We start from the raw sequence: 18493 nt of genomic DNA on the forward strand, positions 1-18493 counted from the left end.
CCAATTTTCACACTCACATTTAGAATTTCCCTACACACTGAACTGTGAAAACTAGAGAGAGATGATTTTATTCAATTGCTTTCAGAATCACTGACACCACTTAGGTCTCTTATTTTTTTGAGCCTTGAGGCAATGCTTCTTTTCATGGCAGAAATATAGAGAAATTCTCTTCTTCTCATGCTACTTTCCATTTCATATTTTTATATAAGATTTCCATTTCATATTTTTATACAATCCTCTATGATTTTATATTTTTATAGAGAAAAATATTTCATTAAATCTCTTAAAAATAGCTTTTTGGTGTTTATGCTGAGGCTTTAAAAATATGCTAATAATTATTTTATTAATCTCTTTTACTTAGGCTAGCATAAATATGAACATATACGTAATTTCACTTTAATGCTAATACATAATACATTGTGTTTAGATTGGTTAGATATTGAAAAAGAAATTTTCAATGTGATTTTTTTATTACCGAAGAAGTAATTTATGTACTTGAAGAAAAATGGAGAAAAGTATATGCTATCAGGTACATTTTGTGATTATCTGCAGGTGGTAATGTTTATGAAGAACGAGGCAATTTTTTTAAAAAAAGTGTTCATCCCTGAGCAGATCTTTTTCTGTCATCTAGTCTGTGTCCCCTTCTAACTGCACCTGTTATATTCAGAGATCATGTTGCATATAATGATATAATTATCTGCTTTGGGAGATTATTGATATGTTATGAATGAAAGATAATGGATCAGTCACTATGTGTGATTATAATTTTAAAAAACTGTTACCAATAATATTTGGACAATGAACTCCATGAAGAATGAGTAGAAATTGATTCTCAAGACTTGGGGAGTCCCGAGAACCAGTGGAAAAAATATTTTAAAAGACTTCTCAAGGTCTCAAAAGCAGAAAGTTTCTACAGACTCACTGAAAATTTTTTAATGTATGTTTTTTTAAAAAGTAACTCCCAATATATTTATAGAAATGGCCATCTGATGTTTCAAGACTTCATTCTCTACTAGAGAGTATTTCCTTCATACCAAATTTACTGACCCTACTTCTAATTATTTTCAACCTCATTTTTCTCTGATTTTACTTAATTGCCTATCCTCCAAAGAATTCCTAAAAATGGTCCTAAATAACTATCTTTTAGTTTTCTTCCATGATTTCTGACTACTCTTCTATGCATTATTCTCTCTTCTGACTCCGTAGGGATAATGGGCTCCATGCTTTGACTCACCTGCTCAGGCCTCTTGAGAGATGTCTGAATGTCACCATGGTGACAGGGTACCACTCAAGGCCCTGTTGGGAATGGGATAGGGCTCAAGGGCTGAGGCATATGTCTGACAGAATGAGTTTAAGTACTCTTAGTTGGGAGAGAATAAGAGGTAGACAGAGGTACATAAAAAAACTATGTTCTGATGCCAACAGGCCTTGGAAGCCAAATTTAATTTACTATTTCAAGAAACTAAATCTTGGTTTTGCAGCTTCTCTCTATATTCAAGTGTAAGGATAGTCAAAACTAAGGCCCCAGAAATGTTGCTGTGTCATCTCTGTGTTAATGAACCTGGAAGGGTGTGTGCGTGTGCGCGTACGTATGTGATACTATAACACTCTCAAACTAGGCTGAACATTAGGTTCCTAGTCTTCTATTTGTAGAGGTAGTTTGGGAGTAATTAGTGTTAGGGAAATAATTATTAGCAACCTTGTTTTATCAAAGTGCCCTAACAGAGGACAAATAATCCAGCCATTTATTTTTTTTTTTATTGCGGTACGCGGGCCTCTCACCGTTGTGGCCTCTCCCCTTGCGGAGCACAGGCTCCGGATGCGCAGGCTCAGCGGCCATGGCTCACAGGCCCAGCCGCTCCGCGGCATGTGGGATCTTCCCAGACCGGGGCACGAACCCGTGTCCCCTGCATCGGCAGGCGGACTCTCAACCACTGCGCCACCAGGAAGCCCAGCCATTTCTTCACTGACTGATTTTAGATCCCTATTGTTCGGAAATGTCCCCACAAATGCTGAACATCTAGGGAAACCTGCTTCCTTAAGAATCCATAATTAATGACACAGTAGCCAGGAGCTTTCCTGGTGGCACAGTGGTTGAGAGTCCGCCTGCCGATGCAGGGAACGTGGGTTCGTGCTCCAGTCCGGGAAGATCCCACATGCCGCGGAGCGGCTGGGCCCGTGAGCCATGGCCGCTGAGCCTGCGCGTCCGGAGCCTGCGCGTCCGGAGCCTGTGCTCTGCAATGGGAGAGACCACAACAGTGAGAGGCCCGCGTACCGCAAAAAAAAAAATAGAAAAAAAATGATGCAGTAGCCACTTCACAACTGTGGGCTGGCATATAGAAAAAATATTTATATCTCAAGATCTTCAATACAAATTTAAATCTAGGTTTTTCATTACAAACTTTTAGAAAGCAAAATTCTAAACTACATCTTTTCTAAAATGTCAAAGATATTCCAATAACGTTCTCAAATGGTTGCAGAAGGGGTAAATAAGAATCTCTTATTGACCAAAGTCAAGAAAAAAGAGAATCACTGGCTCAAAGGCTAAAGTTAAAGAAAGATTTGAGGTTACAAAACGTGTTTTGAGTTTCAAAATGCAGGAAGTAAAGAAATAACAGACCACTTAGGTAGTACTTTGTAATTCTAATTTCAAAGGTTTGGTGTGAGAACTGAAATGAGCATCTGTTTATATAGGAGAAACATTATAACCCAGCATCCTACATAGTTTCCTCCTCATTATTTGGTTCCATGTGCGTCACTCTCCAGTTGGACCCTAAGTTGTTCTTGTCCAGCATGGTGCTAGGAACGAAAAAGTTTTCTGCCTCTGGAACATGCCCTCTGCAAATATTTAGGGATTAGGGAAATTTAAGGATAATGACTGGATTGGAATGCAGTTTCCTTGAGTGCTAGAGCTAGACTGGAGCCTGCATCATCTGGAGGACTTGTTAAAACAGAGTTTGCTCGACCCCCATCCAGTTTCTGATTCAGTAGGTCTAGGGATGAAGAACCTGCATTTCTAACAAGTTCCCTGGTGCTCATCTGGGGAGCACGGGTTGAGGGCCTTTGTTCTAGACCAGTGGTCTCAACCGTGGCTGCACATGACAATAAGCTGGGGAGTTTTTTGACTCCTCATGCCCAGATTATTATCCAGACCAATAACATCAGAATCTACGGTGGTTGTGACTAGGCTTCAGTATTTTTTAAAGCTTCCTAGTAGATTCCAATGTGCAGCCCAGACTGGGAAACACTGTTCAGTCTCATAGTTGTTCTCAGCCCAGGCTGTATATTAGAGTAACTTGAGAAAGCATTTTGCTTTCTCAAATTGAGCTATAATTGACATAGTATAAAAATTACCCACTTCAAAGTGTACAAGTCAGTGATTCTTATTTATTCACAAAGTTGTACAACCATCACCACTATCTAGTTCCAGAACCTTTTCATCAGCTTCTAGGGAGATTTTTAAACAAAGTTCTGATACGTTGGTTCTACTCTTAGAGATTCTGATTTAACTGGTTTACAAGATAAAGGCATCAGTGTTTTTGTAAGTGCCTCAGGCGATTCTAATGTCCAGATGGGGCTGAGAATCACAGTTCCTGAGTTTGATTACTGACCTTTCAAGACTGTTTTAGGAGTTAAGACCTATTCAGGAGCTTTCACTGACCCAGGCAGGGATGTGGTAAGTACGGAGGAACTAGCACACATTTTCTGTCTAAACTCCTGCTTGTCCATTAAATATGGTCAATCACAATACAGGGAAAACATCATCCTTGATTTCTGGCGCTCAGAGCAGAGAGCTGGGTGGCCTTTAACAGATGGATCTGGAGGTGACCCTGGTAGTGAAACTGGCTCCACTGTCTGCGGCATTTCCCTGAAAACCATAGCTCCATTTTAGAGATTTCAAGAGCCTCTAAGGCTCTTTGGGCCCCCAGTAGGACTCAGAGCTGTTAGTTAAATTTTTAAACATTTGCTTCCGTTGGTCTGATGTTTCAGTGACGGGCTTCTGTTGATTAAGGCACAGAAGCCGAGTTAGAGTCCTGGCTCCTGCAATTACTATTGCCTGATGTGGGGTAAAAACAGTTTCCTCGTTTTGTAATAACCCCTTCCTCCCAAAGATATTTCTGTTATTAAGGAAAATAGTGTATTGGGAGCATTCACCTCTGCACAATGAATTCAGTAGAAAGATGATGAGATTTTACATCATGTGATCTGGATTCAGTCCCTGGCTCTGGCCCTTTTAGCTGATGTGATTTGAGCAAAATGTGAGCATTCACACTCTATAAAAGGGGAATCCAACAATGACAACAATAATAATAGTACCTGACTCACCTTTAATAACACCTTTACATATTTTTGTGACGATAAAATGGTATAGTTCACATGAAAATGTTTTATATACTATGGCATCATATAAACGATTATGCCTTAGGAGGTAACTAGAGACACAGACTTATGAAAGGAGGAAAGAATGCATAATTTATAAATTAAGATGATTCCTTTTGCTATGTAGACAGTTTGAACTTTAGGACCTCAGGAACAAAAGGATACTTCTTCTACAGATCATTTAAAAGCAGCTATTGGGCTTCCCTCGTGGCGCAGTGTTGGGAATCTGCCTGCCGATGCAGGGGTCACGGGTTCGAGCCCTGGTCCGGGAAGATCCCACATGCCTCAGAGCAACTAAGCCCGCGAGCCACAACTACTGAGCCCGCGAGCCACAACTGCTGAAGCCCGTGCACCTAGAGCCTGATCTCCGCAACAAGAGAAGCCACCGCAATGAGAAGCCAGAGCACCACAATGAAGAGTAGCCCCCGCTCGCAGCAACTAGAGAAAGCCTGCACACAGCAACAAAGACAAAATGCAGCCAAAAATAAAAAAATTTTAAAAATTAAAAAAAAGAAGCTATTGCCTGAAATCTAGGTAATGAAACCTCATTAAGATGATTTAGGGAGAGGGGGACTTCCCTGGTGGTGCAGTGGTTAAGAATCCGCCTGCCAGTGCAGGGGACACTGGTTCGAGCCCTGGTCCGGGAAGATCCCACATGCCGCGGAGCAACTAAGCCCGTGCGCCACAACTACTGAGCCTGTGCTCTAGAGCCCGCAAGCCACAACTACTGAGCCTAGTGTGCCACAGCTACTGAGCCTGCATGCCTAGAGCCCTATGCTCTGCAACAAGAGAAGCCACGCAATGAGAAGTCCGCGCACCGCAACGAAGAGTAGCCTGCGCTCACCCCAACTAGAGAAAGCTGGTGCGCAGCAATGAAAACCCAACGCAGCCAGAAATAAATAAAATTAAATAAGTTAATTAAAAAAAAAAAGATTTAGGGAGAATGAGATCCTAAGTTGGTATCCCATAAGTAGTCATTTTTTCACTTTTCCTAATTCTATCTATCTCCCCCTTTTTTGGGGTCTTTGCCTATACAGAATTGAGTTAATTCTCCTCTTTAGTTCATAGCACTTAACTGGTCCATATGAGGCCCCTCCTTTTAATTTATTCTCCTCCTTCATCTCCATCCCTGATCCCATTTCCCATCCTTACATAGTCCCTATTCTTGTGTTTGCAATGTGGATTCTTCCAATCTACCTTCTGAACATTTGTTTACATGTATATCTGTAAAACTATTTTTTAGTATGTATGAAATTTTTGACATTTACACAATTACTGTGCTATAAATTTCATTTGTTTCACTTAGCAGTAGGCTTTTATTTCATGTGGTAAGAATACTTACATGAGACCTACCTTCTTAACAAATTATGTGTATAATACATTATTGTTGACTATAGGTACAGTGTTGTACAGTAGATCTCCAGAGCTTATTCATCTCGCTTAACTAAAACTTTATGCCTGTTGATTAATTACTCCCTACTTCCCTCTTCCTTCAGTCCCTGGCAACTACCATTCTACTCTTTGATTCTATGAATTTGACTATTTTAGATACCTCATATAAGTGGAATCATGCAGCTTTTGTCTTTCTATGACTGTCTTATTTCACTTAGCAAAATGTTCTCAAGGGTCATACATGTTGTTACATATTGCAGAATTTCCTCCTTTTTAAGGGCTGAATAGTATTCCATTGTATGTATATGCCATTGTGAGATTGGTCGTCCTACTACATGAAGATCTAACTCATTTTTGTTGACTGTTGCATATCATTGCATCTTAGGCAAGTACTCTATCATATGTACCTATTCCCCTAGAGAGGGATACACATTGCCCCCCAACTCCCACTGCCCAAAACAATGGTGCAGTGTTCCTCCTTGTGTGTCCCCTTGTACATCACTGTACCAGGAGTGGAGTCCCATTTTTTTTCTGATGGGCTTCTGTCTTTCCTTGAAAATTTTTGAGAATTCCTAATATATTCTGGAAGTTAATGTTTGCCTGTTTATAGATGTTGTGAAGATCTTCCAGTCCATGAATTACTATTTTTTAATTATTAATTAATTAATTAATTTTATTTTTGGCTGTGTTGGGTTTTCCTTGCTGTGTGCGGGCTTCCTCTAGTTGTGGCAAGTGGGGGTTACTCTTTGTTGTGAGTGGGGGCTTCTAATTGCGGTGGCTTCTCTTGTTGTGGAGCACGGGCTCTAGGCACGCAGACTTCAATAGTTGTGGCACGTGGGCTCTAGAGCACAGGCTCAGTAGTTGTGGTGCAAGGGCTTAGTTGTTCTGTGGCATGTGGGATCTTCCCGGACCAGGGATCAAACCCATGTCCCCTGCATTGGCAGGCGGATTCTTAACCACTGCTCCACCAGGGAAGTGCCCATGAGTTAGTTTTTAATATTGTGTATAGTGTTCTTTGTTCAATAGAAACCATGAATTATTTTGATGTAGTCAAATTCCATCCTTACTCTTTTTAGGGATTTTACTTTGAGGGTCTATTTTAAGACACCCTTTTCTGCCCTGAGGTCCCAAAGGTTCTCCTGCAGGGACTGTTTCATAACTCTATTATTCCTTTATCATTTGTTCTTTCCCCAAATGATAAAAGTTTTTCTTAATATCCATAATATTTCTTAATATCTTTTAGGTCAAGCTCCTTATTTGTTCTTCCTTTTCAAAACTGTCTTAGCTGTTTATGGGCTTGTATTGTCCCATGTTACTCTTAGAAGCACTTTATCCTGTTCTCCGAAAATATTCTGCTGGAATTTTTATTGAAATTGCATTGAATTTATAGATCAATTTGCAGAAATCTATATCTTTGAATTGTAAAGATATCAATCCATTCACATGATGTGACTTTACGTTTATTCAAATCTTTGTTCCTCTTTTATTATAATTTTAAAACTTCTCTATAAAGATCTTTATTAGATCAGTTTGTAGACAGTTTTTAGCTTTTGTGTTATTGTAAATGATGTTTTATTTTCTACTGTATTTTCTAATTGGTTATTGCTGGTATAAAAGAATGCTACTTATCTTTGTTTGATATTTTATTTCTCAAACTTGCTAACCTCGAATTCCTTTATTTATTACTTTTCATAGTTTATTAGTTCTCTTGTATTTTTATGTAAATTATATAATCTACAGACAATGGCAATTCTGTCTTCTCCCTTCCAAATTTTATCACTCTTATTTCAATTGATTGTCTGATTGCATTGGCCAAATCCTCCAGTACTATGTTGATTAATAGCATTCAAAGAATTAGCCTTGTCTGCTTCCAGACCCAATCATATTGTGGTTATGAAACTCACTGTCATATCTTCTTGGTTAGAAACGTGGTAGGTTTTTCCATAAGGCTCTTATCTTCCTGTGGTGGGGAAGGGGAATGGGGCAGAACCTGGCTAAAAAAGGAAATATATGAAAAATCTTAGATAACACTTATAAAGCCAGGGACTCATTATACCAAAAGCTGGGTAATTCTAGTAAAGATGCATTTTGGGTTTATACTTGAGTGATTACTATAATCCAAAATAAATCCCCTTCCTTTATTTTCTCTCTATTCCCTCATGCCTTAAAATTGCTCTGAAGCCCCTCTGTCTTTAAACACCCCCAAACTCTTTCCTGATATGAACCCACAGGCTTTTCTGTCTCTTCCTCTACAGGTCCTCCTTTCCTGCTTTACTATGTAGCTTACTTTTTCTCCTGGAGAAAACATAATCCTTCCTTTTTGGAAATAGAGTATCCAAATAGCAAGTGGGTGCAGAAAGAGGGCTGTGAACATTCTCATTATTAATTTTTATACTTTCTGCTTACATGACTTGGCACATTGAGGCAGATAATTAGATATCCAGGTAAAAATATTTGAAAACTTTAGTTCCTTTGGCTCTATATCCCTCTGCCCTATCAGTCCGACCACAATTTGTTCAATATGACATCTGCCTCCATCACCATTGTGTCCTATTTATGCAATGAAATGTAGCTTTATCTATATATGTAGGCAGCTGTATCACATTTCGGATCCGTTTTGAAATTACACTTAACTAAGCTTCTAGTGTTACCCAGTTATTTGTGCAGTTAGTTTTTGGATTTAATTCAAAGATTTTACATTTGTTCTTAAAATTCCATTCTGACGCTCTAACATATGAAGAGTTTTATAAACTGATTTCTGTTATCCAACGTACTACCTATTGCTCCAATCATCTTGTCATCTGTGGAATTTGACAGGAAGGCCGTCAGTGTGTTCATCCAAATCTTTGATAAATATGTCAGAAAGGACAGGGCCAGGGAAGAACCCTAAGGCACACCACTATAAAATGTCCTTCAGCTTGACATGGAATTAGCATTCTTGGACATGACTCTTCAATTATTGATGAAGTCACCTGACTGTACTTGCATTCACTCCACATTTCTGCACATTATCCACAAGGTTTTCATGAGAAACACTGTCAGATTCCTTGCTGAAATACTAACACACTGTGTGTGCAGCATTTCCTTAACCTACCCAATTAGTAAATCCATGTATTATTCAGTTCTATTTTGGCTTCAAGTGACAGAGTTTCAACTTCAACTAGAATAAGCAAAAGAGATAATTCGTAATGTACCTAACTGTACATTCTATACCATCAGAGCACTGGCTCTTTCCACCTCTTGGCTCTACCATCCACTGTGTTGGCTCCATTCTTACATTGTCTCTCTACTCTTAGCTTCAAGATGACTACCTGCAACCAGGGAGTTTTAACCCAACAGTTACTCTGACATCCTAGAATTGAGTCTCATTGTCTCAGACAGGATCATGAGCCCATCTCTAAGTCAAACCCAAGGAGATGGAAGGATCTGAGCAGCCAGCCTGGGTCACATGCCCACCCTTGAAGCTGGAGCTGGAGTCTGCTTCATCCAAATTACATAACCTGAGAAAACCTCAAAGATAACAATGATATCAAAGGAAGAAGAATGAATGGATATTTTCTACACCCAATAAAAATGTCTCAGCCCTCAGTGTATGCTCCAAAGTATTTTCTTAGGAGCCTCACAACTCAAGGATTATTCACATTATGTCTACATTTGTATAATCAGTTACTTTTTACAAATACACACACACACACACACACACACACACACACACATATATGGAATACATATATTCAACTATGTATATATATATATATATATATGTCCAGTTGTTACACAGTTGGAAGTAAAGCTCTGTTTGGATAAACAATGTATCATCAGAAGTTTATTTCTACAGGGATAACTAATGAGTGTTCTCCACTCTGCAGCTGACCGGCTGACTTCAAACCCGCTCACCACAGAAATCTGGGAAAGAGAGTGGTCTACAGATGAGGGGTGAGGGTATCATGTAGGTATTTGTGGTGAGCTGTCCTGCAATGAAGAGATAATTTCTTGGTCCTGATTTATTTGGATGGCAACAGTAATATATGGTCCAAAATATAGTGGTCTTAAAGCAACAGGAAAGGCCAGGGGTGAAAGCTGTAAGAACGAGAACTGTATTTGGCTTTAATATATCTATTAAAATTCGGGGCTGAATTGCTTTTTCAGAAATGGATTCTCTAAAGGCACTTGATGATCTGATTGGTTTGTCACCAAGGTACTTTTCTATGTACTTAATTTTATTTGTTCCAACCACATTCAAGTCCATGGAGAAGTCTTACTCACTTGTGCAAATCTGCTAATGAGAGAGTCCAGCAATGAGCACTAGAGAAGATGCTCTTAGGGAGCACTTTAAGGGGATGCTCTTGCAGGGGATAATCTTGGGAACTTTTATTTCATGGAGCTTTTCTAGAATCATTTATAACCAGACTCAAGGACAAAATGAGGACACTTCAGGTCTGACTGCCTGATAAGAGCAGCTTTCTCATGTCTGTGCTGTCAGGCATCCCAGAAGGAAAACCAATAGCAACAAAGGCAGGACCCCACTCCTGCTGCCTGACCCCCCAAACAATACAATAAGGCCCTGGCCTGAACTATATACCTGTATACATTTTGGGTAGTGCCTGCTACCTTTCCTGTTCTTATTTACCAAATGTCCTGTCTTTTGTGTTAGACAAACTTGATGTTCTCAGAGTCAATATCTAGGCAGCAGCAGAATCACCATATCTTACTTACACTGAGAGACAGATATGCGGGCCGCAGAGAAATAACAAGAGGATTGTCAATTGCCGGGAATATATTAAGCTTTTCCTGAATGTAGTAGATATAAGAATGAAAGCAAAAATCTGTTGGGAATTTTGCTACTATGCTATGAATATTAGTACATTAGGGGACCACCTTCAGACAATGTAGGGAACCAGTAGATATCTTAGGAATCCAATAGAGAAGACAAATAAGCCTCATGTTTTGACAAGGTAGAGCCAACCATATAACCATAGGAGTGTTGGGGCATCGTAGCACTTTTCAGACTGATCAATAACATTAAACACTGCAGTTAAGTCTGACAAAGTGAAACTAGCAAGAACATATCAATGAACACAAAGAACCTGATTATTATCACTCCTACGGTGTAAAGAGCAACAAAATTGTAATTTATCTGAGGGTCCCACCATTAGAAAATAGGACACAGTCTGAATTTCCTTTCTCATTTTCACAATAAGAAAGTCAATCCGGTGCTCCAGGCACTATTACATTAAATACTGATATGGAGTCACTGCATAGTAAGTTTTCCTTCTAAGAAATTGATTAATCCTTAATGAAGAATAGGGGGACAAAGCCCAACCTAAATGGGTAATTCGTTCAAATACAGTTGACTTTTGTCTTTAGAGTCATTCTTTTCCCATATTACATAACGAATGATTTTCTTTGGAATTTAATTTTTCGGACAGTAACACATACATACCTAATAAATCTTTCTAGATTATAAATGGACATTCTTGGAAAGCTTTCATTTGGTACAAATGAAAATGAACTAAAGCTAGCAGGGAACTGCCTTAAAACCTACGTTTCATGTCAGGCCCAACAATCAATAGTGCCCACTAAGGATAAAAATATATATATATGTGGTTGGCTGCAAGGCTTCTGCTCCTGCTGCTTTCTGAACCCTTTGAGGCTATCAACATTCTCTGTGCTTCTAGGGAGAAGTGGAGGGTACAGACTTCTGGAACTAAGAGGGCCCTGAGATGTCCGTCTGCATCAGAGCTACACAGAGCCATGGAGGTGCGTCACTGCCAATTCAAGGATTCAGTTCCATTCACTTCAGCTCAAACGTTTTCTGCTGAGCACTTAAGTACAGAGGTGTAATGAGAGCTAGAGGTAGGAAAGGTGCAAAAGACACAATTCCAGTCCTCAAGATGCATATCATCTAGGACTTATTCAAAGCACCCACACATGAGCTAAATAGTCAGGATCAATGTGTGATGATAATATTTACCAAGCTACATGCGGAGGTGCTACGTGGGTGGAGTTATTTTTTGGAGTGAAGTGTAAAGAAAATGACAGGGTCATCTTTTGGCCTTAGGATGCACTCACCTATGGTATCACTGGAAGAGTGTCCCAACTGAGATGTGCCTTAGGAGCTTTGGATGAAGAAACCCAATGGGGAATGCTCTTGCTAAGTTAAAAAGGTGTGTTTTCTGGAACTGAGTGTGTATCTTTCTGGAGATCCCAGCAGAGCACTGCTCAGAGGATGGCCAATGAGATGTTCCATGCAACTTGCAGATGACCTCTAACCAAATAACCAGAAACTGGAGGGGGCCGCCCAGTCATTTCAGTCATTATTTTGCTGTTCCCCATTCCAGGATCACACAGAATCGGGGAGCTTACCTGGATCCCAGAAAAAAAGGGATCAGGCTGCTAACTGTCTATTCCAATCTGAAGATGCTGACCATATTCCAGTCTGAAGGTGATGACCATTCTTATTTACTGAGCCCATAATGGCCCCTTAAAGTTTTGTGACTCTGCTGTTTTGAGACACAGTGACATATAGAAATCTTTGCTAAGGCTTTGAACATGGTCTCACCCCCTGGGTAGAACCTAAAGCCAATGTTTGTGAAGTTGTGCCTTTTGCGGGGGACATTGCCACAAAGGACACACTCAGTTCTCTATCTAAGCAAACTTTACGCCCTTTTCTCAGTCTTAAGTAATCACTCTCTCTCTCTCCTGTGGCTACCTTCAAAGTCTTCAGGGAACTCAGGTTTTAAGAATGTGCCTTGCAAGGTATCAGTTAATACAAATTTCCCTCCAAGGAAAAGACAGCCAAAAAGCTGGGCTGCCTTTGTGGAATGGGGTAGGGAAAAATAGATGGGGAGAGCTCCTATTAACTAATATTTCAAGGTGTTTTCCTGCCACACCTGGATATTTGGAATTTTTCTTATAGACAATGATGCTTTAAGTGGTAAAATGATTCTTCTGAGAGCAGGAGGCAGCATGGATTGGAGAGGGGAAGGCATTATTGGGAAACCACTTAGAAGTATATTGTCAAAATCTAGACATGATGTGAAAGATCCTGGACCTTAGTAATGGCAGTGGCCATGGGAAACAGGACAGACATTAGAGGCATATAGAGAAGACTTTAATCACTGACTAGATACAGAAACTGTATGAGAAGGAGTCAAAGACAAATGTGAGCTTTCAAGTCTCAGGGAGTGGCAGATATTGACTTGGAGGGATAGGAAGGGGAAACAGGGGACATGGAGATGTGAAAGTGTTAGCAAGATAGTCAGTGACGTGAGATATTCAACCAGACAAGCAAGTTGTGAGGTTGAAATTCTGGAAAAGAATTAAGGGCTACGGAAGAAAATTTGGGACTCACTTGAAAAAGGAAATAGTTGAAAATGTGAACATGAATGAGAACTCTGACAGAAAAGTAAAAAGGAAACCAAGACAAAGCTGGGCCCTGGAGTTTGCTGGTGTCTGGCACAGGCAGCTAAAATCCAGAAAACTGTCTCATGAAAAGGAAGAGAATCTCTTCAGAGATCTGTCCCTGAAGCCTCGGGGTCAAGTCAGGGTCAATGAAACTAGACGTTTTAGAAAGAACAGGAAGAACGGGAATAGCCAACTCAATATCAAGTTGGGAAACTAATATTAAAAAGTTATTGGAGTAGGTTTCTAGCATCTTTGTGAGAAAAGATTTAGTCATTTCGTGGGAAGACAAACAAGGAGTTCAGGAAAAACTAGGTGGTGAAGAAAAGGAGACAGGGCTTATAGACCCATTCAAGAAATCTGGCTGTGAAAATATGGTGACAAATAGAACAATAGCTAGAGGGTATTGCAGAATAAAAGGAAGAGTTGTTTCCTCTTTCCACATACCTCAAGAAAATATCTTTTCTGAGGGCCAGAAGTATCAGCCAGATACTGTTGAAGGAAATAACCAGGTTTTGTAAGAGTTTGCCATTTGTAATAGTCATAGTGGAAGCTGTTTGCCTAGATTATTTGGCTTAGGCTCTACCATGACTCAATAAATGATTAAATGTCCATTTTTGTGGCTTTCTGAAAGAGACATTGACCACCATGGCACGGTCAGCAAGTGACAGTGGGTTCTTTATTCTCTGTTGTCATCACAGTCACTAAAGTTGACCACTCCTGCCCAGTGGCTGTCAGTTCACTGCAGAAGATACAGGAAAGAGAGCAAGAAGTTGCAAAGGAAATGTATACTTCAGTCCCACACAGAGATCTAAAGGGCTGGATCTAGACTTGTTCTCTTTTCAGAATTTGGAATTAGAAATAGGCAGAGATGGAGTCTCGGAGAACAGTGCCTCTGGCATTATGACTCACTATTTAAGGATTTCATTAGGAGGGGAAGTACATGTCCTTCAGTCAGTCATCAGGAAATCACGACTGTCCGCTTATTCTACCAAATCCTGCAGAATTTAGCTGGAGAGGGTAAGAATCTGGAGGTGGAAACTTTGACACTGTAATGATTTCCTTGCCTAAATCCAATCTTTTCTATTTCAAGTCATGAAAACACATATTTTTAGATGGATTGATAGACATACACACATACAGAGTGCATATATATTTTCTTTTCATAAACATTTACCTGTCAATGTCTGTAACTTAGGGTACCTTTAAATAAAATCCCAACTGTATTAACCTAAAATACGATGTTCTCTATAACAGTTCCCAAAAGAAGATGAATCCTAAGAAGGACTACTTAAACTCATTCCAGAGAAAATAGGGAATAAATGAGAATACCAGGTAGAGTTAGAGGGTTATTATGATGAACTGATTTCTATATAATATGACGGAAGATTAGAGCTCATAGGCTTCTGCATTTTAAAATAAATCACTGCATGGAGGCAGAGGAAACATCACTAAGAATTTTGTTCTGATGTCTGGTTAACACTTTCCTCTCTTTAGAGATTTCAAAATTTCAGAGGGAAAGCACAATTTAAGCAGTCCTTTCACCCATTCAACAAAAAAGGCATTGAGGGCCTCCCATGGGCCAGGCACAATGTTAGGCTCCAGGACAAGAAGGTGAACAAAAAAGACCTTTCTCATTCCTGGGGCTGAGAGGATAGTGGGGAGAGGGGGAGAGCAGTAAACAATACTGGCACTGATGAATGTGTAATTACAAACTGAGATAAGTGCTTTAAAAGAAAAGAATGGAGCCCTCTAAAAAGCAAAGAACAAAGGACTCAAGGTGGAAGCGGGGTGCAGGGACACGGAAAGGCTTCCCTGAGAAAGGGCTATTTGAGCTGAGAACCAGATTGAGTTAAAGCTAACCAAGGAAGGGGTCGGGGGAAAGCAGCCGATACCCAGAGAAGAGCATGCGCAAAGGTCGATCCCGCCCCCAAGCTCAACCCTCACAGGGGCCTGGCTGTGCAGCTCCTAGTTAAGGGTTTAGTCTTTATTCCGAGAACAGTGGGACGCCATTCAAGGGTTTTAAGCAGGTTGGTGACATGATCAGATTTGTGTTTTGAAAGAGCACTCTGGCTGCAACGTTGAAAACAAATTGGAAAGACATTGTCTAAAAGCCATTGTTTCACAAAGTAAATGCTAAGGCCTGCAGCTGTCACAATCACTTTCTTGTGGTCACCTGACCCCACTAATATTTTTCTGCCCCCCTGTGGACATTTGGAAGCTATTTGAGGCTGAGGATTAAGAATTTATTGATCCCAGATTATTATACGATTAGGTCAACATTTGGGCTAGAGACACAACACCTTTCTGTCTGCTCAAAATTTTGATTAGCATGACTAATCACCATTCTTGTCCGTGATTGAACAAACAAGGCCTAACAAACAAACTTCCGCATTTTACAGTCAGGCACAGTATCATATTACCCTTCTCCTCCTTCCACCTCCATCGTTGTAAATGCTCATCATCTTTCTAGTGGCTCTGTCTGTGTGTTTTTGTTTTGTTTGTTTGTTTGTTTTTGCGGTACGCGGGCCTCTCACTGTTGTGGCCTCTCCCGTTTCAGAGCACAGGATCCGGACGCGCAGGCTCAGCGGCCACGGCTCACGGGCCCAGCCGCTCCGCGGCATGTGGGATCTTCCCGGACCAGGGCACGAACCCGTGTCCCCTGCATCAGCAGGCGGACTCTCAACCACTGCGCCACCAGGGAAGCCCCCTGTCTGTGTTTTGACACTCCACGTATCTCACCCTGTCTCTGACTTCCCTGGTTTCTCATCACGAGCCCCTGGTCAGTCGCTCCAACAGTGCTCTTGCTGTGGTGCGTGACCGAGGACAGCAGAGAAGGCACCGTCAAGAGAAAGAAAGAGTCTTGGGTACCAGGCGGGTTCCAGTCATCCTGAGTTGTTTGTAGCTTTATTGTAGAAAGGCCTGATTGCATAGGCCAATTTACCAAATTTCAACTAACCAAAAACCATGAGTGTGCAATTGCCCTCACCAGAACCCTGCATTGCCCTCCGGTTGCCTCAGCAGTAGTCCTGGAGCCCGGGGGGGCTGAGCTGCAGTACAGGCTGGTGGTCTCGGCTGACATACACAGAGGAAAGCAGGGGCGGGGAGCCAGGCCAGTCCTGATGGCCCCAGCCTGGAGAACCCACCTTTCGCCATGCCGGCTATGAAATGTTGCTGTAGAGCTGATGTGCTTAGGGAGTATCCAAAACCTCCCCTCCACCGTGTGGAAAACTCTCTTCAACATTCCAGGCAAGTGGCCATCCCTTGGTGTCAATAACATGGCTTTAGTTGTTGTATCTTCCTTATATGGAGCCTAAGCAGACTCCTCCCTTAACTTCCACTAACTTAAACTAACTGTGGCCCCTGCCGCCACATAGAAGGCAAATCCTTCCTTGACAAGGTGGCCCTTTAGTACTTTAAGTGTGTCATTATGTCTCCTCAATCTTCTCCATGCTGAAGCTCCCTATTTTCTTGCATGGGTGCTTCTCTGGTGAGGTTTCTAGGGCCCTGTTGTCCTGGCTGTACTTCTCTGGACTTGCTAGGAATTTGAAAAATACCATTCTTGAGAAATGTGTAATTGGCTGATTAAACAAGCTGGGCTCAATCAACTTTATTCTTGTATCCATTCTTTTCAAACCAGTTCTTTTTCCATCTGTGTACAAAATTTGAAACAGACCCCATAGATTTTCCACTATGGGAAATATTATTAGTCCCTTTGTTTGGGCACTAAAAATCTAATAACTCTGTCCCAGTCTAATCCACCCCAGTTTAGTCAAAATTCCAAATACATGTCCAGTTTAGGGCTTACCCCCCACTCCTGCTCAGATCTGACCCAGTCTTTGAAGCCTGGAGTTGGGAGCAGTGTGGTTGCCTGCTTTACTGTTTCATAGCTCTTCCTCTTCTTCTCACCAGCTGCTGTTCCCAACCACGCCAGGGCTGGGCTGGGGTAGAAGAGACTAGGGGAAACTGGCTGGTACAGTTAGGTCTGTTGATGTCCTCTAGGCATAAGACATATGCAAAGCTGATTCTCTTATGCAGCACTTCTCCTGTTCCTCAGAGATGCTCTGCTGGTGACATCTAAGCCACTGCTTCTCAAAGTGTGGTCCACAAATGAAAAAATTATTACCACCTGGGAGTTTGTTAGAAATACACATTTTGGAGCCCTTCCATCCTAAGGAATCAGAAACCCTAGGAGTATGGCCCAGGAATCTGTGTTTTAACAAGCCCTCTGTGTGATTCTAATGCAGGCTAGAGTTTGAGAAACATCGATCTAAACAATGGTTCCTCCCCTCTGGCTGGTCACTTACAACTTTGTTCACACCCTGGGTTCCTGGGCACATTGCACCTCCGGGCCTGTGTTCTCCTGCTGAGCTAAGCCCACAAACCAACCCCGGGAAACTACCCTTTCCCTGTAGCTAAAGGCAGCACATTTCCCTCCCAACATTATCTTCTCATTGCTGTACTCCTCAGGGGTCCCTGCACCTAGATTGTCCATCTTAGACCTATGGGGACATGTAGATGTGAATGTCTCTGTGCCCCAAACTTCAGGAAGTAAGTGCCAAGCTCTCAGGATGTTCTCTTGAAGCCTCCCTCTCTTGGCTTAATGAGAAGAGTATGCTCCTCTCTTTACCTCCTATTGAAGTGGGTGATGAGCTCTTGCTGACCAAACTGGACTTATGATCTGTTAACATGTTCCATGAAATTGATCTAGCACACCCCTTTGGGACATGGGAGGACTTTGATCACTCTTGTACTATTCATGTCTTTGGGGTCTACTGCAAAAATCCAAGACAACAGTAGAGTTAATATTTGACATCTTTTTGGACATGGCAACCAAAACTCAGTCCAATTGGGTGGTTGTACTTTTAGTAACGCAGTCCAAGCTCATACTGGTCACATCCCAGCATTGACATATAAGGAATATATTGTCAATTTCCGTAAATAATTTTCACTCATGTTCCTCTTAATTCATGTCTTCCAAAATTTATTCTTAGTTAGGTCTTTGTGTCAGTTTTAAAATTGATTTATGCTTCTCTTTATAGTTAGCATGGTTATGTGCCACTCACGCCTTCTTGTATTCACACATTGCTGAGCTCATGGGACTTTTCAGACATTAACTTGCCTAGTATCTAGACTATCTGTCCAACTATGTTACCTACTTTTAAGTGAAATAATCACTGTTCCCATTATTCCTAGCATTTTTCCTTCTTGTTCATCAGAATTAAGAACAAATTGCTAATTTCCTGATCAATTCCTCTACGTCTGAGAGATGAAATCATCAACAAGGCAAATGAAGTACTTATCAGATGTCCTGCTG

At 41.0% G+C, this 18493-nt stretch overlaps 1 pseudogene; it reads right to left on the reverse strand.

The window, feature by feature from the left end:
* LOC111187928 (PR domain zinc finger protein 14 pseudogene) overlaps window positions 1-16332 on the reverse strand; it is a 51794-nt pseudogene extending 35462 nt beyond the window's left edge.
* Window positions 16333-18493: the final 2161 nt, after the last annotated feature.

This window comes from Delphinapterus leucas, chromosome 3 (assembly GCF_059928025.1).
Source record: "Delphinapterus leucas isolate spDelLeu-1000000601 "Yukka" chromosome 3, BTC_Dleu_Yukka2, whole genome shotgun sequence".
NCBI lineage: Eukaryota > Metazoa > Chordata > Mammalia > Artiodactyla > Monodontidae > Delphinapterus > Delphinapterus leucas.